Source organism: Anabrus simplex, chromosome 10, assembly GCF_040414725.1.
Source record: "Anabrus simplex isolate iqAnaSimp1 chromosome 10, ASM4041472v1, whole genome shotgun sequence".
Taxonomy (NCBI): domain Eukaryota; kingdom Metazoa; phylum Arthropoda; class Insecta; order Orthoptera; family Tettigoniidae; genus Anabrus; species Anabrus simplex.
This window is the reverse complement of record NC_090274.1, coordinates 88,094,951-88,115,459: the sequence shown is the minus strand read 5'-3', so window position 1 is coordinate 88,115,459 and position 20,509 is coordinate 88,094,951. Positions and strand designations below refer to the sequence as shown.

The 20,509-nt window shown below is 39.9% G+C and overlaps 1 long non-coding RNA gene across 1 annotated transcript in view; it reads right to left on the bottom strand.

Annotated features, from left to right (window-relative positions):
- LOC137502433 (uncharacterized) overlaps window positions 1–10,991 on the bottom strand; it is a 34,493-nt gene extending 23,502 nt beyond the window's left edge. Inside the window, exons 1-2 of the long non-coding RNA XR_011018794.1 lie at window positions 10,946–10,991; window positions 6,389–6,516 (exon numbers count right to left, since the gene is read on the bottom strand). This is a non-coding gene — a long non-coding RNA (uncharacterized lncRNA). The remainder of the gene's footprint in view (window positions 1–6,388; window positions 6,517–10,945) is intronic.
- Between the last annotated feature and the right edge of the window lie 9,518 nt (window positions 10,992–20,509).

Sequence of the window (20,509 nt, the reverse complement as noted above, 5' to 3'; positions counted from 1 at the left end):
TATACTGTGACAACTTTTTACTCCGATAGGACGTGAGATGAATTGTGTATCGTCTGGACATTATCTATTGACTGTTACTCTATACGAGTGTCTAAGACTCGAAAACGTTTTCGAGTGCTCGAAATTGAAGTTTTATGTTATGGACAGGACTTAGAACGGATTGCTCCTTACCGAGTACTAAATACTTCGAGTTATAAGACTGTGTTTGAATCCAAATTTAATTTACCATTCCATGAACTGTGTTAATATTTTAGGTCATGAACTGTGAACTGTGCATGTGTGAACAGTGCATTTCAATTCTAATAAGCAGCACATTTCAATTCTGCGAACATTCAGTTTACGAACAGTCGAACCAAGGACTGTCAATATTCGATTAATTTCGTCTTTTGATTTCATGTTATTTTCAATACGTGAATGAGTTCTAATTCACGAGTGGAACATCTTTATTTTCAATGAATTATGTTGAACAGTGCTTCAAAGAACTAAGTCATGCGGCATTACCTTATGTTGTACCAAGTGCCACAAACTTTAAGTGACTCTGTTAAACTCGACGATAAGTTTCGAGTGGCCTTTTATTTCATGAGTATTAACTTACATGCTTATTCGAGTCTAGTGGCATTCTTTCACTTAACACGGGACAAAATTGAGTGATATTTCACCGTGTGATAAAGATACATTTTGTGTTTGAACTTTGTTAAAACCATTTATAAACGTTCCTCTCATCTGTGCAGAAGCAGCCTTTACATTAACTCGCCCCAGGGCTTAACGATGTTCATTCATGTTCACCATTCACAAGGACTACCTCGACGCCATTCATTAACGTCGCATGGATCTTCAAGACATCGAATGGATTTTCTAGAACTTCCATCGGGGGACGAATGGTGGTTCGCTGATATGGAAAATGGAGCTGCCGGAATCCAAGGACATCGCCAGCCATAGGACGAGGAACATTTTCTACTGCATCCGCTGTACAGCGGTGACATTACTTTCAATTTCTTAATAAACTCTGGAAAAAAAATTTAAGATTTATTTAAACAAACCCTCTCCCTCTGTATGCACTTCAACGAATGGTACACGCCCTGCGTCTCATGTCTACCGAAGTACCACATTTACTGTTACAGAGGAGAGGGGAGAAATTGGCACCCAGTCGTGTCGGGGCCGATTTGGAGTGCAGTAGAATTAGAAATTAGCGCTTCAGCAATATCAGAACTTAATTATGAGTGCAGTAGAAATTAAATTGACACTTAACCATTCTAGGCTCAATTTTGAAGTACTAGTAATAAATTAAGAAGTGCAGAGATAGACAAAATCGCACTAAAATCGTGTGACTTAGCAATTTAATTCAGACACATTTCCAGTGCTTTGTGTGGAATAGCTATTAACATTCCAGTGAACTTTGTAACAAGACTTAACTTCTCTATTATAAGAAGTGTTATCAATGATATGGAATAATTTTTGTGTGTTAAATGTCTTGGAGATTTTTCTTTTTGAGAATGTTTGAATGACTTTGAACATGAACTTTTAACCATTGGACAATAATGGTGATATCTGAATTCTTTTCAAGTGGTTTATGATTTTCTTGTTGCTTGGTTTAAATACATTACCATCAAAATGGAAAATATTTTAGCTGCTATTGAAGCTCTTAAGATTAGCTTAAATGAACGTATCGCCGAATCGCAGGCTCAATTAGGTACTACTTTAGAATCTCGTATTACTGAGATTAACACTCGTATTGATGAGGCCAATGCTGCAACTGCTCAATTAGGTACTACTTTAGAATCTCGTATTAATGGGATTAAAAACTCGTATTAATGAGGCCAATGCCGCAACTACAGCCAACTTAGAAGGTCGTATCACACATGTAACTAAAATAATTTATACCAAGTTTACCGAAGTTAATTCTAATTTGGAAAATAGGCTTACTAAAGCTGGTTCTGAGATTGAAAAACGATTCTCAGAAACCAATGCGAAGACTATTTCTAAGTTTACGGAAATAAATGAGGTGAGGCACCCGTGACTTAGAAACAGTAAAACAGGACCTTAAACTACAAATAGTTGAAGACTTAAAAGCTTCGTTTCCCACCTCACATCAATTGATTAAGGAAGTTGAAAGCTTAAAGGCAGAATTTAAAGAATCTCATGGTCAGTTATCACAGGCACAAGCAAAAATAGCCTCTATTCAGGATAACATCCATGAATCTTTTAAGACTAACTTTCAGAAAATAAGTAATGAGGTTAATTTACTTAAAACAAAGCAGGAGGAAACAGATAAGCATGTAAAAACCCAATTAGATAGCGCACATACTCAAATCATTCGCATAGGCCGCGACGTAAATGAAGTGAAGCAGGACCTCGAAAAGGAAGTCCAGAGCGTGGAAAACTCCATCCGTGGACAAGTTAAGACTATCAAGGTCGAATTGCAAGGAAAAATAGAGACGATTGATAATAGAATCTCTCAGGTGGAGAAGGAGGTGTCTACACACCAGTGGCAAGGGTCTAGCGGAGATACTTCTAGCATTCCCACAGTTTTAAAATTATCAGACGATAAACCTGCAAAATTTTCCGGAAAGGAAGAATACACAGCGAAAGAATTCCTTCTCAACATTGAAGAGTACTTTCAAGAGAATAAAGTACGATCCGATCATCAATTGAGGATAGCTTCTAGATTATTGGAAGGGAAAGCAGTAAATTGGTACACAGCATTTAAATTTAACATTAAAACCTATGATGAGTTCAAGGAAGCCTTGTTGAAGAGGTTTTGGAATTGAGAAATTCAACATTTGATTAAGCTACAGTTGTACTCCAGGAGATACAACACAGCTATTAATTCTTCACGATATTCTGATTTTCTCATTTCTTAATTAAAGAAGATGCAATTCTTTGATCCTCCTTTGCCAGAACAGGAGTTAATACAGGTAGTAACTTTACAATTTCCGGCGCATGTACAAGAAATTCTTGTGGCAGCCAATGTTCAAGACCTAGAACAACTTGATGATTTATTAAGGAAACTTGACACTGCCCATACACAAAATCCACCCAGGGTTACTAAGACGAAAGAGGTTGCAACCAACCATATCGAAGTTAACAACCCGCCGAGATCGAATCCCGAACCCCGTGAGGAAGTAGAACCACGGAGAGATTCATTATCTCATTTCAGGCGATTTAGGAGACGTCCATACGGGCAAAGTACGCCTTACAGACGTAATCAAACATGGAAGAAACCTATCGAGTCGCTTACTCGAGATGGAGATTCGCCGAGAGCCGAGATCGAAAGAAGATGGGGAGAAACTCGCGAATATATCCAGAATCGAAACCGGGATGAAGGATTACCTGGCGCTACCTCTTTAGAATACCAAGAGCATGCCAGAAGACAGAACACGACGCCTGCGACAAACCCCGAATCGACAGGCGCAATTAAAAAAAACTTCGACAACACAACAATAAGATTGCCTGAAAACCGGAGTAGAGGGGAAATAATTTGTGTCACTAATATTAATTACTGGTACTTGGATGAGTCAGATCTCTTGTATGAAGATCCCACACCTACAACACCGAGGGTCCAACGAAGTCTTCCAGTTATTAATATTACTTTGGATACCCTTTACGTAACTGCCTTAATCGATTCTGGAGCTCAGGCTTCATTAATTTCTGAGAGGTTAACTGAAATGTTAAAGGGGGGAGAAGACATGTTATTGATACCAGTCGCACAGATCAAAATTAAAGGGATAGTACCGGACAGGCATATCAAATGTAAAGTTCAAGCTTTTGTTACATTTGACATTGAAGGTGTCCAGTTCGAGCATATATTCCTAGTCATTTCGCCGATGAAATTCAACGTCATCCTAGGGTCAGATTTCCTAGCCAAGTATGGGGGAATCATTGATTATCCTGCCAACGGCATACGATTTTTTAATATCGACTCTGTAGAGTTGCAGCTGGTAGACTGAATTAATTTGAAGTGCCAAGGTCTGGGTACCCCATTCATAGAAGCCGGAAGCAAGATGAGCGATGCTTTGCCTGCCGATGAAATAGATTGCGAAGAGGGTGGACCCGGTCAAGAGGGACCCGTCGAGGGCCAGGAAGTGCCCATTGTTGAGGATGTGTTCGACGTAGGTCGTGATCACTTCATATTTCTCACCAGTGTGGCTGAAAGCCCAGAGTTCGATTCCCGCGTGGCAGAAGCAACTCGGCAAATATTTGAGAAATTCCCTGAGGTTTTTGATGACAAACCCGGTGTTATTAGAGATTTTGAATACCAATTGAATGTTAAGGACGCCTCTCCTTATAAAAAACGGCCCTATCCAGTTCCTGAGAAGTACCGAGAGGAAGCCAGGCCTGTGATAAAGGAAATGGGAAATAATGGTATCATTTCTAACTGTGTCACTCCGTATCAAAACCCCCTGGCCATTGTAAAAGAAAACCAGCTGTTTCGCATCCCGAAATTCGCATTTATGCAAAGTTTTGCCCACTTTATGTAGGACCGTATAGAATTGCACAGGTTCTCGAAAACGGGGCATACAAAATTAATAAACTGGATGGAAGCATCGAGGGCATTTACAATGCAGCCAACCTAAAGAAATATTTCAGGAGAGAATATCATTAAAAGAAAATTCTATCGAATTTTCTTTTCCCCAGGAGGAGGGGGAGATGTACCGGTAACGGCGGTACAAACTAAGTCCCCGTCATAGAAATTTTAAAACTTACGTGTTACGCTCCGGGCCGCTTACGAAGGACTGACTGGACGGCGAGCAACAGCTGTGCGCGTGTGACGTCACAGCATGCCTCGCCGCACTACAGAGCCCAGACTGATGTAGAATGTTCTTCGAGTTTCGACGGGTAATAACTTTTCCCACGATAATAATTGAACAAATTGAACATCACCATATAACTTGATCCCTTAGCTATGTTCCTGCCTAATTTCACGTGAATCTGACTTGGGACGATAAAGTTATGGAGCAAGGGGTGGAGGCCCGGATCAGATATAAATACGTACTGCTTCGCTCAGCAGACCAGTGTGTGTTCCAGCATGTTAGAGTGTGCTGCAGTGCGCTGCAGTGTGTTACAGCATGTTGCCAGAGTGTGATGCCAGTGTGTGGCCGGAGTATCTATGTGCACGCTAGACTGTAGTGTTCGCACAGTCGGTTCGCGGGCACCGTGATCGAGCGTGAAGCCGCTATTAAGTATGAAGTCCGTGGACTTTAACCTAATCGTGTTGAATATGGACTTATGCAGATTTCTTTATACTGTGACAACTTTTTACTCCGATAGGACGTGAGATGAATTGTGTATCGTCTGGACATTATCTATTGATTGTTACTCTATACGAATGTCTAAGACTCGCAAACGTTTTCGAGTGCTCGAAATTGAAGTTTTATGTTATGGACAGGACTTAGAACTGATTGCTCCTTACCGAGTACTAAATACTTCGAGTTATAAGACTGTGTTTGAATCCAAATTTAATTTACCATTCCATGAACTGTGTTAATATTTTAGGTCATGAACTGTGAACTGTGCATGTGTGAACAGTGCATTTCAATTCTAATAAACAGCACATTTCAATTCTGCGAACATTCAGTTGACGAACAGTCGAACCAAGGACTGTCAATATTCGATTAATTTCGTGTTTTGATTTCATGTTATTTTCAATACGTGAATGAGTTCTAATTCACGAGTGGAACATCTTTATTTTCAATGAATTATGTTGAACAGTGCTTCAAAGAACTAAGTCATGCGGCATTACCTTACGTTGTACCAAGTGCCACAAACTTTAAGTGACTCTGTTAAACTCGACGATAAGTTTCGAGTGGACTTTTATTTTATGAGTATTAACTTACATGCTTATTCGAGTCTAGTGGCATTCTTTCACTTAACACGGGACAAAATTGAGTGATATTTCACCGTGTGATAAAAACGATACATTTTGTGTTTGAACTTTGTTAAAACCATTTATAAACGTTCCTCTCATCTGTGCAGAAGCAGCCTTTACATTAACTCGCCCCAGGGCTTAACGATGTTCATTCATGTTCACCATTCACAAGGACTACCTCGACGCCATTCGTTAATGTCGCATGGATCTTCAGGACATCGAATGGATTTTCTAGAACTTCCATCGGGGGACGAATGGTGGTTCGCTGATATGGAAAATGGAGCTGCCGGAATCCAAGGACATCGCCAGCCATAGGACGAGGAACATTTTCTACTGTATCCGCTGTACAGAGGTGACATTACTTTCAATTTCTTAATAAACTCTGGAAAAAAATTTTAAGATTTATTTAAACAAACCCTCTCCCTCTGTATGCACTTCAACGAATGGTACACGCCCTGCGTCTCATGTCTACCGAAGTACCACATTTACTGTTACAATATAGTTACCTGGAATGATACTTACGCATGAAGTATTTGAAGTTTCCTCAAAGAAGATTGGTTCCTCTTTGACCTTTATTTCCAAATCCATTTTAAATAGTGTGCGAAGGTATAGACGGCTTTGGGATGTAGTTTATTTCCACAGACCTTGCACTGAAACATGACCAACAAACACTATTATTGCCATCTTAGAGGTGAAGCTTCCATGGTGTGAAGAATTATTTGGTTTATATTTCCGGGTTGAACCGTGTTGTTGGCAATACATCCCGTGCAGTTTGCCTATGTTTCGAATACATTGCAGTATTCTTTACCAAGGCGACATAAATAGTGATGAGTCTGTCTTCCAGGCAGCAGTCACAACTGCAAGAGTGGCCCTGACCTTAGTCTTTTATATCCTAGCATTTCTGGCTGGCATAAGCCTCTGGCTGTCTCGTGAGAATTCTGGAAGATATGTGTAACAGTTAGGTAGTGGGGGATTGCCCGCGCTGTTATGTAAACACGCAGGCCGAAACCCCAATTACATAACAGCGCGCCCAAGCCCCCACTACCAGGCTGTTACACATACCTTCCAGAATTCTCACGAGACAGCCAGAGGCTTATGTCAGCCAGAAAGGCTAGCATATAATAGACCAAGGTCAGGGCCACACTTATAGTTGTGACTGCTGCCTTGGAGACTGACTACCTCGGATCGAGTATGGGTATTTCAGTCGCCTAGACAAAGAATACTGCAATGTACTCGTAACTTCGGCAAACTGTACGTGATGTACAGACAACAGCAACACATTTCAACCCGGAAAATAAACCAAAGTATTATTGCTGTTTTGTAGTCAAGCCTGTAGTTTTAGGTGACTTGAAATTGTGCTCATAGCCACAGGACCTCTAGTTTTACCTGGAAACTGAACCTCAGGGATAAACATTTTCAATGAAAGAACATCCCACACCTAAGGAATGGGATTCATTTGCACACCACTTGTGAAAAGCCTGTGACTATGCAACTTACATATCACCCACTACACTGGGAGTCTAATGACTGGTTTGATGTACCTTCTTTTTTCATGATTTGTTTATATCATACTGACACTGATAGGACTTATGGCATTAAGGTAAGTAAGACCTGCCTATCTCGCCCATGTTAAATCTTCAAATTTTGGTGCACTTTACTCAAAATCTGTTTGGGTTAGCCACTCTAAATTTTCAAGTTTTACTTGTTAGAGCATTATCTACAATAATAAGGATTATTGGCAGAAACCAAAGACTTTCGTCAGTATGAATTTTTTCTTAAGGTACGATTTTTAAAACTAAAATAATGTCGAAAATTTTATATTTCATTTTGTATTTTATTTAAAGGCATACCCCTTCTTATTACTGTTAATCGGGATGATGTTGATGCACCAACAAAATTTAATGGACCTATCTTTATTAGTTTTCTTATAAATGGTACCAAAGTAGTGAAAAATAATAAACTGATAAAAATGAGGTTGAAGTTTCTCATTATGATTTGTTAGCTCTGACAATTCTTAGAACATTCCTGCCCCATAACTTGCATCATTTGTGTCCTCCGTAGTCCTCTTAAGGTTTTTCTTCAGTCTTCTGGCCATTTTACTCATTTCTTCCACCATGAGGTCTGCTTTCTTTATTCAGATGCCATCCAACTCCTTTAGGATGTTCAGTGTATTGTACCCTCGGAGGATGTTCAACATCCGCAGCACCTTAGCCCTACCAATATTCCCATTGTTGAAGGATATAACAGCATCACATAGTCCAAACTCGAGTGTAGTATTACCAACAAACACTGTTTTCGGAACTCTGGACCACAGAACATGATTGAATGCTTCATTAACGTTCTGTGGTTTTCCATGCAGGCATTTTTTTAAGATATGGGTGTGCCAAATCCCAATATACTGGCTTTATAGCTTCAGCTACAACATGAGGTAACCCGTGGTGCTTATTATTTTGGTCTTTTCTGTTATATTTGCACCATGAATCATGTCCCTTAGGGAAACAGTTTTTCTTCTGATGAACATGAGGGAGATTCAATGACTATTTCAGATCCAGAAACACTACATGGCGAGCATATGGCGATGTCATTTTTAACCTCCACTACATTGGAACTAGTCCTATCTCTACTTTTACATGAACTAACATTATTTACACGGGAAGTTTACGTGTGTGTCGATTTCCCGTATTCTTCCTCTTTCCAAAAGATTTCAAACACCCATTCTTCAATACGTCTATGCAAAATCACAAGGATTATAATACTACAACGATGTTTAGTAACCACTCGTAACATAAACAAGCAATACCGGAAGTTTTCATGGTTACCAACACAAAGTCTATGCTCAACACAGCAGACCAGAGGTTAGTTCAGAAATCTATGTTTAACAGTTCAGAAGTTATACGCAAAAACATAAATCTCTGTAAAAGTGGGCGTTGTCTTTCACGGTGCAGCATAGTAATTTATATGTTCTAAAATGGTCTATTTTCATAATTGTTTGACTTTCTTAACAAATTATTGTTCTCAATATTGTAAACAAATAAAAACTCCCAAAAAGAATTTTTCTGTTTTTTTCGGCCCAAGAAGGGTCTTTCTTACCTTAAGACTAGGAGTGCAAAGCAAGTGAATCTGGTCTTGAATGAGGTAGAGTCCCAGCATTTCTTTGGTGTGAAAATGGGAAAACACAGAAAACAGTATCTAGGGCTCCGACTTCCTTCACACTCCTAGCCCTTTCCTATCCCATCATTACCATGAGTTATATCTGTGTCAGTGCAAAGTAAAGTGAACTGTAACAAAAAAACGACATTCTACAAACAAACCTTCGAAACTAATCTTTTCTTGCTCAACTTGCAGGGAAAATGATCTGCTTTTAGCCACTGTGAAGACACAATTACCACGCCCTGTCCCTCCACTAGCTATATTGGCTGTATAAATTTTGTACTGCTCAATATAAAACTCACTCTCTTTAAACTAGAGTCCAGTGGTGATTCAAATAACTTACAATATAAAATTTGAAAGTCACTATTAGTACATTCAGTTTTGTTTTCAATCCACAAACCTTCAGATAGTAAGTGGTGGTATTCTTGCATTTGTAGGGTAAAAGTTACCGTGAAATTGGTAAAGAACTTTCTGTTACTTATTCAGCAGTGCAGGCAATCATCAAGAAGTTTCAAGAGACTGGTACAACAGACAATAAATGTAGATCTAGGCGTCTAAGTGTTCTTACATGTGGTGAGTGTCGGAGCATAGTTCGTCTTACACTAAAAGAGCCCTTTAAAATGCAAGGTCGATTGTATCGGACATCCAGTCAACTTCCAACAAAAAGGTCATTTCTCAAGGTATTAGGAATGTTTTGAACACAGCTGATATTCATGTGAGATCTCCCAGAAAGATACCATTTATCTTGTAAGTTAACTGAAGAAAACACTTCCAGTTCACCAAAGATTATTTCAATAAATCGATTGAATTTTGGAATTCTGTGATATTTTCTGATGAAACCAAGTTTAACTTGTTTGGATCTGATGGAAATATAAAAGTGTGGCGCAAACCAAATACAGAGCTCCAATGACAACATGCCCTACCAACAGTAACACACGGGGGAGGAAGCATGGTGCTTTGGGGATGCATGGGAACTTCTGGTGTTGGTGTCTTGGCAATTACTGAAGGTGTCATGGATCATCGTAAATATCCGATGTGTTGCGAGGCCACTTATGTAGCAGTGCCCAGAAACTGGGTCTTCATGGCAACTTTTACTTTCAACAAGACAACGACCCAAAACATACGGCTCTGCGAAAGCAGGAGTGGTTACTATAATGCACCATGAGGAGTTTTCACTGCACACAGAGCCCTGATCTTAACCCAATAGAGCACCTTTGGAATCACTTGGAGACAAAAGTTTGTAAATGTCGTTCTACGGGGAAGCGCGAGCTTCAGACGGTGTTCTTGGAGGAATGGTCAAAAATCTCAGGAGAGATAACTCGCAACATGGTTCCCTCCATGCCAAGATGTCTACAAGCTGTCATCAGTGCCAACGGTATGCACACAGGCTACAAGACTTGAGTTATGTGAATTACAGAGACTTTAGCTTCATTTGTGTATAGGCCTAGGTGTGCCAATACTTTTTTGATGTGCAGAGCAACTGATTTTGTTTCGTAGATATGTATTTTTGTTGTGAGAAACCAATTATAGGCTACTCAAAGAATCTTATATTTACTACTGTACATTTCAATTAACGTTATTAGTGTGGAATTTGTATATAATGGTAAGTGTGCCAATACTTTTTTGGTGCCAGTGTATACTACAGCGCATGAGCAGGCTATTCAGAATCAATTCCGTACCATGTTGGAAAATAAACTTGCATGTTTTATCACTTAGAATGGTAGCTGAGATATATTTAATGTAGACAGCCTACATTTGGCCGAAAATCAGAATTATCTTGCCGATGATCTTTTATGTTTAAATACGAACTGAACAATAAAGCTTGCCTTAGTTTCTATCTCGTAAAGTACGTGTTTGAAGTTCCTTATGGAGATTTACAAGACTGAGACTTCTTTGGACGCGGTGTAAAACGTACGAAACTGCAATTACCTGAAGTAGAAAATCTTATGTGAAACAGCACAATCCACAGAATAAATCTACACAAAAAGCTGCAGTATGTCCGAGATACACAGTGCAAAACAAATTAATTTGAACATTTATTAACAACAAACCAACCACTTCGAAACTAAACCGAAAATAGTGAATAGGGCTCCTCACCAATTTATAACCAGTGTGTTGTTCCTCGACCATATACATACACACCCGGTCCAGCTAACTACTGCACTATTAACTATCAATACAGACGTTTCCCTGGTGGGCTTTACACGTGGTAGTGGTGGGGGTAAGGTTAGGCAGTGTTCGGTTATTGGTGTTGATTAGGAAGGGGCGTTGGCGTTGAAGGAGGGATCGGATATAGTGGGGTTACTGCCTGCTCGATCTGAGTGGGGTATAGTAGCCATTACTGATTGAAAACAGCTGATTTGCGAGCCTTAATCTGAAAATGCAAAAACCCGATGAAAAAAGTCAAGTTGTGAGTTTCACAAATAGGAAAAGTCCTCTCAGTTTTAATTACTGCGTTTATGGGGTGATGCCAATATGCAAAATGTCACGAATGGGCCGGCTGTTAACTCATAATTTAGGTTAATTTGAAATGTCACGAATGGGCAACGTCTTTTACCCATAACAACGAATAAACCTATTACTTAGTACTATTTAGTTTAATTTTTTAACCTAGTTCTTGCTTTAGGATGCATGTGTATAATATGCTATGTAGGTATCAAATTAAATTATAAGTTGGGGTAGCCTATATCAACTTGTTAAAATCCACAGTTTCTCTTTAGATAAGTTAGGCCTATACGGGTGGAGATTCCTTTTTGTAGGTTGATATTCGGTTCCCTTAAATAGTTATTTAAAGAAAAAAAAAAGCCGCCGGGTTGAATAGTTCAGTGCTCAAATACGTCAGCCTCGTGTCAGTATATTTACTGGCACGTAAAATAACTCTGCGGGACAAAATTCCGGCACCTTGCCGTCCCGAAAACCGTGCAAGTAGTTAGTGGGACATAAAACCAATAGCACCCTCACGTTATTGTTACTAGCACGTACCCGAGCTCCCGCCTGCGTTTATTAATTTAACCGTTAGATGTTTTTGAACCATGTATTTACTTTTTTTAATTTAGTAATACACATCGTTTTTAAATAAATTGTATGAAGTACATTATTTTACTTTTATTTTCACCCCTTCTCACCCCTTCTACATTAATATATGGTCGTTTTCTCGCTCACTTTCTTCCCCTCCCCCTTGGGGTGTCTTACCCCACAGTACTTTCTTTCCAGATAGTAAGTCTTAGTTTGGTTGAGAGCTGTGTGGGAACAGACACAGTACACACTTACATCTGTAATCTCGGTCATTTTGGACATTTTCTTTTTCACCCCTTCCCACCCTCTACCCCCCCCCCCCCCCCCCCCCCGCTTCAAAAAGCCGATAGGGGCTGAACTTGCACATAAACGATATCTGGAGAGTCATTATTCATTTTAGCAACACCAAAAACCATGGATTCGACACTATTTTTGATTATTTTGATAACTCAGCCCTTCCCACCACCCCCAACCCCTAGGGGTGCTAAGAGTGTCTGATTCAGAAACTTTCTCAGGCATGCGCACAACAACTCACCAACGGTTCATCTCAATCGGATGAATGGTGTAGGAACACATATGGGACAAAGACACATTCGTTTTTATATACACAGATTATTATTATTATTATTATTATTATTATTATTATTATTATTATTATTATTATTATTATTATTATTATTATTATTATTATTATTATTATTAGACGGTCAGCATGAGGACATCTGCGGCTTTTGTAACCAGGTCTGCCGCAATTTGTATTGAACAACTCCTCAGTTGGACTCACGAGGTTCAGAATTGAGATCTTTGTATTTGAGTTTTGGGTCACTTAGCTGTAAACTTTCATTAGGGAGATCGTGGGTTTGAATTCCACTCTCAGCAACTCTGCAGATGGTTTCACCGCGTATTTAGTTGTACAGTCTAGGTCACGTAGTGTGCGGATCGCATTCAGGACATAGTGGGTTCGAACCCCACTGTCGGCAGCCCTGACGATTATTTTCCGTGGTTTCTCGTTTTCACACCAGGCAAAAGCTAGAGCTGTACCATGAATAAGGCCATTACCGGGCGAGTTAGGCGTGTGGTTAGGGGCAAGCAGCTTTGAGCTTGCATTCGAGAGATAGTGGGTTCGAATTCCACTGTCGGCAGCCCAGAAGATGGTTTTCCGTGGTTTCCCATTTCCACACCAGGCAAATTCTGGGGCTGTACCTAAATTTAGGCCACAGCCGTATCCTTCCAACATCTAGTCCTTTCCTATCCTATCGTCGCCATAAGACCTATCTGTGTCGGTGCGATTTAAAGCTACTAGCACTTTTCTATTCCCTCGTCGCCATAATACCCATCTCATACCCTCAGAACTGGAATCTGAGCTGCTGCGCCGATGGTCTGTTGTATTGTGGTTTAATATAATGTTGTTTGTCCCTAGTCCTTCAGAGTTCTTGGGGCAAACACAGCACAGTGGGGCTCCTCTTAATTCTGTGCTTGAAAATAGGCTACCTTTAACCTATGGAACAGATGCCTTTGACAGCCATTTCTAACCTGGAGAACAGAGGAGAGTAACGAGGGTGTGATGTTTGTGAACTGCAGAGCTGTTTTAATATCCATGTCTATTGAGTATTCAGACTGAAGCATCGTCCAACCCCCAATAGCTCCTCCGTCAGCCATCACACACGGCCTAGATGTCACTGGAGCGTTGTACTAGGGAAATGAGAAGTGAGATTTTTAGTTTCCAGTTGCTTTCCTCACGGAGTCAGGAATTGCTATTAAATATATTAAATATCATTCTGTCAAGCCTGCTGAAAATGATACACAACTGGCCCTATGAGCAACATTTTCACATCATTCATAACAGGGACTGGCTGCATAACGAATGACATTACTAGCATCACTCATACCCAGTAGCGCCGATTGGGGGGGAGGCAACAAAGTGCAGACAACAAAATTTACCTGGGTTTGTGGGATATAGTGGCGCGGGGGAGTATAGACATCGAAACTGAAAAAATGCTACAAAGTGGTTTTTTATGCGCTCTGAGCGAATTTCGACAGAGAGTTAAAGGTTGACAGTCAACCAACTTAAGTGCGGTAATAATAGCTTTTTTGAGATTTTGATTCTATACTGTACAATAAGTACCTCTAGGCCTAGAATAGAGAAAGTAAAATCAGTCCGCAGACGAACAAGAGCAGAGAATCTCCTGGACAAGATAATTGGACAGAAGTACATGGATACGATTATTGAAGGGTTACAGGCAATAGACTGGTTCAGGTGGCATACAGGGTTAGTAAAATGACGCTTAAGGAGTTGCAAAGGATGATAAATAAACTCCATTGTCATAAAGCAGCAAGAATAGATAAAATTAGACCTGAAATGTTGAAATGGAGTGGGAAGGCTGGGATGAAATTGCTACACAGAGTAATAGCATTACGGGTAGCGGGTAGAGACCCTCTTTGAGGCAGCTCTACTGCAGAATGTGGTGACCCTGCCAACGTAAGTCCGAGATCACACTGACCCGGTGTGTAGCATCTCGTAAGGTTCCAGCTGAGCGTTACGAGCGAAAACCTCTACGACATCTGCAGTGGAGAAGATGGATTTCGGTATAGTGGAGTTGATGGAAGAGGCAGCCCATTACTCTGGGATTAATAAGAGTGCACTAAATGAATCTGCTACCTTGTAGATGAAGTGGAGGACTACTAAAGGCTAGGGGAGTTCTCGCTGACAGAAAATTCCTCGATTGTGGTAGACCCAGCAAGTCACAGAAGAGGAAAATAAAATGGATTGCTTTCAAATGTTTTTAAATGTTTGATAAAATTCCAAGTTCTTTGAGAACTTTTAAGAAAAAGCTGGCTAAACAATTGATAGGGAATCTGCCACCTGGGTGGCAGCGCTAAATGGAAAACACAAAAACGAGCCTCGGAAATTAACTACTTTTTCGGTTTTCGGAGAGGAAAGAATAGTAAAACACAGACTGCGGCCAACATTTCTGATACATTTGGAATTAATTATGACTTGAGTATATTAACCGTGACCAATAAAGTCAATGAAATCACTGACATGATGGACCACAGGCATCTAACGATCTCAGGCCTGAGTGAAACAAAATGGAAGGGTTGTGACACAAAAACATTAGATAATGGCCTTTAACTTTGTTAGAGTAGAAATAAGACCACAGCAAGGAATGGTATGGGGATAGTCCTACACCAGGACATTGACTATATTTCTGATGTAACATATGTTATTGAAAGATTAATTACAATAAATTAAAGGTTTTTAAATGAAGTATATCTTAGAATTGTTCAGGTCTACGCTCCCCAACAAGGCCGTAGTGAAGAAGAAAATATAAATTTCCTACAGCAATTGGAAGATAACATCGATGAAGTGAACCTCATAATGATACGTGAGTGTAATGCCCAGTTAGGAACAGAAAGAACAGTATACGAGGCAAACATGAAATCATTCGGGCATGGAAGGAGAACTTTTACTTGACCTATGCTTGAGAAACAAACTCTTAACATGGTTCCAGAAGAAAGAAAGTCATAAGGCGACCAGATACAGCTGGGATGGCAAATCAAAATCTCTGATTATTAAGGACGTTGGTAGCGGAGCTAAAGTGCTAGATATCAAAGTCTTTCCAAGTAAATGTCTTGAAAGTGATCAATCAATCAATCAATCAATCAATCAATCAATCAATCAATCAATCAATCAATCAATCAATCAATCAATCAATCAATACTGATCTGCATTTAGGGCAGTCGCCCAGGTGGCAGATTCCCTATCTGTTATTTCCTAGCATTTTCTTAAATAATTTCAAAGAAATTGGAAATTTATTGAACATCTCCCTTGGTAAGTTATTCTAATCCCCAACTCCCCTTCCTATAAACGAATATCTGCCCCAATTTGTCCTCTTGAATTCCAAATTTATCATCATATTATGATCTTTCTTACTTTCAAAGACACCTCTCAAACTTATTCGTCTACTAATGTCATTCCACGCCATCTCTCCGCTGACATCTCCGAACATACCACTTATGATATAGATGTTGATTCCCATAGATATTTACATAGATATTCCCATAGATATAGTCTGTATTTTCAATCCCATTTATGTGATTACCCCAATGAAGATCTTTCCTTATATTAGCACCTAGATACTTACTATGATCCCCAAAAGGAAATTTCAACCTACCACCGCAGTAATTAAAACTGAGAGGACTTTTCTTGTTTGTGAAACTCACAACCTGATTTTTAACCCCGTTTATCATCATACCATTGCTTGCTGTCCATCTCACAACATTATCGAAGTCATTTTGCAGTTGCTCACAATCTTTAACCTATTTATTACTCTATTTAGAATAACATCATCCTCCAAATCCTTAACTCTGATCCCACTTATTTACTGATATCATTCATATATATTTATATAAGAAAACATAAAGGTCCAATAATACTGCCTTCAAGAATTCCCCCCTTAATTATTACAGGGTCAGATAAAGTCTCGCCTACTCCAATTCTCTGAGATCTATTCTCTAGAAATATAGCAACCCATTCAGTCACTCTTTTTTCAAGTCCAATTGCACACATTTTTGGCGGTCATCTCCCATTGATCCACCCTATAAAATTCTGTAGACAGGTCAATCACGATACAGACCATTTGCCCTCCTGAATCCAAGATATCTGCTATACCTTGCTAGAATCCTTCAAGTTGAGCTTCAGTGGAGTAACCTTTCCTAAACTCGAACTGCCTTCTATCGAACCAGTTATTAATTTCGCAAACATGTCTAATATAATCAGAAAGAATGCCTTCCCAAAGCTTACATGCAATGTATGTCAAACTCACTGGCCTGTAATTTTCAGCTTTATGTCTATCACCCTTTCCTTTACACATAGGGGCTACTATAGCAACTCTCCATTCATTTGGTATAGCTCCTTCATGCGAACAATAATCAAATAAGTACTTCGGATATGGCACTAAATCCTAACCAATTGTCTTTAGTATATCCCCAGAAATCTTATAAATTCTAGCCGATTTTGTAGTTTTCAATAAGTAGGAGAAGGAAACCTAAGATTAAGAACTGGAAACTGGAGGAATGGGATAACAAGTAACAGTTCAAGAGAGGATAAAATTAAACTACCAGTGATAATGAAGAATGGTCTAGTATGCAGTGCTGTCGAGCTATGTGGTAAAACACACACTAGAGTTAATGTAAAGAGAACTTCATGGTGGAACAACCAAGTAAAGGAGGCAATAAAGAAGCATGGGCGCCCATATGACAGTTTGTAAGGGGGGCCTAGACCTGGGGTTATGTAGTATTTTTAATATTTTGAAACATGAATGGCGACTTGTAGTCCGCGGTAGAATAACACCCACGGTATCCTGTGCCTGTTGGCGGGGGGGAGGGGGGGCGGTAATACCCGTTCTACGTAATACCGACTTTTAAATCATTTTCTTGAAAGAAAAACACCTGTCTACATTACATTTTCGCCTTGCCCCCGGGCATGGGCTTCCTTGTAAAGAAGGGAAATGCAGGCAGGAGTGACGGGGATAGAGCTAAACTCAGTAACTGAATCACAATGAAGAAACGTGAACAAGAAAGAAAATTACAGATCAAATGAATTTTTTGTGAGGAAAAAGAAATATGCTGGGATGAATTTACACACAAACTGGAGGAAGGCTCTAAAGGTAAGATGATGATGTTATATGGCATTGTGAAAAGTAAGAGAAATGGCCAGGAAGACATTAGGGCTCTAGAGACTGCTGATGGACAGAGAGCAAGGCATGTGCAAGACGTCAGGAATGTCATCAAAGTACATTTTGATAATCTCTTAAATTGACCTATAAAGCCAGAATCTGGTGATTGGTCAGGAATAACTGAAAATGATGTACTGATTACATCCAGACGCAAAAAACTACACCAGATGAAGAGTGGTAATGAATGAAGTAACAGCCTGCCTGGTGGCCATCATCGTTGACAGCCTGGCTAGTCAATTCGGCTCCCATTCACCATCAGAATGTTAGCCAGCAGGATATGGGAGGTGGTGGTATACAATTCCAAACCTCCCTCCAGTGTTTATATGGAGGGAGAGCATGTGACGCTGTTGATGGTAATTCGTCCGTCGGATGGGATGTAATGCTTTGAGCAGATGCCTTGGTGTTATTCAACAGAAGTAGGCTACGTGCCGACACCAGGTTTCACCCCCTCCCTGTCTCATTTTCAGACACCCAGACACACAGGTCGCCCATGGGAAGCTACACTCTCAACCATATTAGAGCCTATCTGAGAGGAAGAACAACATGGCTTTAGATCTCACAGAAGTGCTCGTGGAGAAGTACAGGATAAAATTCTATTTGTGGTCTTCTTGGATTTGGAAAAGGCTCTTTACAGCGTTCCAAGAGATATCATCTGGAGAAGCCTAGAAAAACTAGCCGTACCAGACTACCTTACTGGCAAGATCGAAATGTTATACAATAAATGCTACAGTTACAACAGAATTGCTGACAATCATTCAGAATGGTTTGAGACAACTTGAGGAATACAACAGGGAGGTGCTCTTTCATATCTACTGTTTGTGACAGTCAGATGCTCTAAAGAAAGACTTGAAAAAAGAACTAATTGGAGAGTTAAATGCCTTGGTGTCTGCTGATGATGTAGGTATTTGTGGGATGCAGAAAAGGAGGTACAAGACCAGCTCAACAAATGGGTGGACTAAAAGTAAGAAAAACCAAAACCATTGCCATGAAAATGAATAGAGACAAAACTGGTTGCCAAATACGTCTTGAGGGATATTTATTATTAACTTATAGAATGACGAATTAGGAATTCGAATCATTTATCAAGGGAAAGGTTCAAATAATTTCCAGTTCTTTGAAAACCTTTAAAAAAACAAGCTATCGATAGGGAATCTGCCACCTGGGTGACAGCCCTACATGCAGATCATTGATGATGAATGACAATACATTACAACAGTACAAGAATTCAAGTACCGGTACCTTGGGAGCGTGGTCCCAAACAAGGGTGGAGAGAGAAGAGGAGCAGACCGGAGGGTCATCATGGAGGGAGAGACCTACATGGATAGACAACGCTGGTGAGAGCTCACTGAACACCACTCTATCCGGTAAGCAGGAAGGGTTACATCATAATGAGTAGGGCCCAGGTATTGATGAAAGGTCATCTTTTTTCTGAGTATTCAGAGCCGATGCTTAGTGACAATTAAGTGTATTCTGCAATAAATATGTTAGATTTGGGAGGTTCACACAAGCATGAAGAATGAGAGTTTTCCACCTAATCAATACTTTATTATATAAAGTGTCTAAAGTATTTCAATCGCATTAAAACACGGGATCGGTTTTCACCTATTAATTAGGTTATCTGCTGATGAACCTGCTTACTCAATAATGATTGTACAATGTAAAACATTACTTAGACTAAACATGAATGTCACGTATTCCAATATAATATAAAATAAAATGCTATATACAACAGAGTACAGTTCCTGAAGTATTTTGTGCAGTGCTCATATATTACAGATTTTACAATACTGATATTCTAACCATGTATTCATTATTTGTCTAAGACGATTATTAAGAAATTTATAATTTTTATTACGTAAACTTTTAAAACTTGAGGTCAGTTTAAGAGAATTTTAGGGGCATTTTATAGGTCATTTTTCAATAATTTTAGGTCTTCAACATCCGGGCCCTAAGGATGAGTAATAGCATTAGTTTTGAAAGTTGTTAAGGTACCTTCTGATTGGATGAAAACAGTAACTGTACCTCTCTATAAGCGGGGCAACAGGAAGGATTGCAACAACCGCATTTCATTGATCTGTATACCAGGCTAGTCCCGCTCCTTGGCTGAAAGGTCAACATTGACGCCTTCAGTTCGGAGGGTCCCAGGTTTGATTCCTGCCCAGGTCAGGGATTTTAATCGAGTCTGATTAATCATTCTGGCTCGGAGACTGGGTGTTTGTGTTTGTCCCAGCACTCTCCTCTTCATACACAGACAACACACCACACTACCAACCAGCACAGAAACACACAACACACCACACTACCAACCAGCACAGAAACACACAATAGTGATTAAATCCCTCCATATAGAGTTGGCGTCAGGAAGGGCATCCGGCAGTAAAAGAGGGCCAAATCCCCTTGAGCAACGCAGTTCACACACCCCACAGGTGTGGAAAAAGTGATACAAGAAGTACAGTATACCAGGCTAGGTGCTCACTAGCTTTTTGGAAAGGAGGGTACGATCAGTGGTTGAAATTCTGTGTGTTTTCAGACCTCGAAGGTGCTGTTCAGAAAGGCGTATGAAGTAAAAGATGTTCGCCGTACTAAGAGATTGTGGGATTGTGAGAGTAATCAAGAAGATATTTATATTAACATTTGGGTTACAGTGAGAACTGACAACGGGGTGAATTCTTCGCTCAAGGTACTTACAGGCATTAGAAAAGGCTGTGAGTTTTTCACCTTTGTTGTTCGTAGTTTACCT